This window comes from Octopus bimaculoides, chromosome 16 (genome assembly GCF_001194135.2).
Source record: "Octopus bimaculoides isolate UCB-OBI-ISO-001 chromosome 16, ASM119413v2, whole genome shotgun sequence".
Taxonomy (NCBI): Eukaryota; Metazoa; Mollusca; class Cephalopoda; order Octopoda; family Octopodidae; genus Octopus; species Octopus bimaculoides.
Window position 1 is genome coordinate 9,827,719 of NC_068996.1, and position 1,694 is coordinate 9,829,412.

The 1,694-nt window shown below is 41.8% G+C and overlaps 1 protein-coding gene across 3 annotated transcripts in view; it reads right to left on the reverse strand.

Moving 5' to 3' along the window:
* Positions 1-1,694, reverse strand: part of LOC106875951 (putative uncharacterized protein DDB_G0284213) — a 57,777-nt gene that overhangs the window by 27,042 nt on the left and 29,041 nt on the right. The window lies entirely within an intron of this gene.

Sequence of the window (1,694 nt, forward strand, 5' to 3'; positions counted from 1 at the left end):
GTCGCAGAAATTGTCTGACAGCCATGACTGGATTCTCCTGCTTGTGTGGCATGGTGCAGAGTCCTGTTGCCAGACATAGGGTCTTCCAGCAGCCACACTCTTGACTCAGGGCAGCATTACATCATCCAGGCACTTGATGTAGGCTTCCGTGTTGAGTCTGAAGCTGTGTGGAAAGATGAATGGAGGCATAACGTCGCCATCACTAGTGACCACTCTAAACATCTTGATGTTGACTGGACATTTGATTTTTATCATTGTCGGTACATATTCATAGTGGAGCTTCTGGCATGACTGCCAAGCATGTCATTTCCGAATTTCTGGTAGAGTAGATTGCTCTTTTTCTTACAAACGGTGCCCAACTAATCCTACTATATTGTGCAGTCAACAAAAGCAAAAACAAACAATGTGCATGCATGAAATTAAAAATATAAAATGGTGACAATTTACCCATCGTACCCTGTATATATATATATATATGTATGTATATATATATATATATAGTTCATCATCATCATCATCATTTTAACATCCACATTTCCATGCTAAAACAGGTTAAATGGAATTTGTTGAGGTGGATTGTCTATGGCCAAATGCTCATCTTGTCACCATTCCTTACCTGTTTCCAAGTAAGGTAATATTTTATCATGGCCAAACATGTTTTCACAAAATATTTATTAGAAATGAAGGGCACTGCTGACATGACAACTATCACATGATGCCAAAGCAAGGAAACAGTAACTCATGTACACATAAATATGTAGACATGTGTACACAAACACACGATGGAGTTCAGTTTCTGTGTACCAAATCCAGCCTGGGGTTATAGTAGAAAATACTTGTCCAAGGTACTTTGCAGTGGGCTAGAACTCAGAACCATATCATTGGGAAGCAAACTTACCTCACAGCTATGCCTGTATCTATAGAGCCACACCAGCTATATATATATATATATATATATATATATATACGACGGCTTCTTTCAGTTTCCGTCTACCAAATCCACTCACAAGGCTTTGGTTGGCCCGGGGCTATAGTAGAAGACACTTGCCCAAGGTGCCACGTAGTGGGACTGAACCCGGGACCATGTGGTTGGGAAGCAAGCTACTCACCACACAGCTATTCCTAAAGTGACAGAGGATGCTAGTAAACACCAGCATGGCTAGAAATAACAGTCAAAACAACTTTTGGCCACGAGTTGTTTTAACTCTTATTTTTAGCAATGCTGGTGTTCACTAGCACTCTCCGTCATGTCCTGTTTACCTCCATATGCAGACAGAAAACCATGACAGTGTTTTGAGAAAATATGGTAGAGTTACCCACGTTAATGGAAGTGAATATTTGAATCAGGACCTGAATGAACTTTGATACCAAAACACGAGTAGCTCACAGGTTATGTTCATGTGTGTATGTGTGTGTGTGTGTGTGTATACATATACACACATAGTATATCATCATCATCATCATCATCGTTTAACGTCCGCTTTCCATGCTAGCATGGGTTGGACGATTTGACTGAGGACTGGTGAAACCGGATGGCAACACCAGGCTCCAGTCTGATTTGGCAGAGTTTCTACAGCTGGATGCCCTTCCTAACGCCAACCACTCAGAGAGTGTAGTGGGTGCTTTTACGTGTCACCCGCACGAAAACGGCCACGCTCGAAATGGTGTCTTTTATGTGCCACCCGCACAAGCCA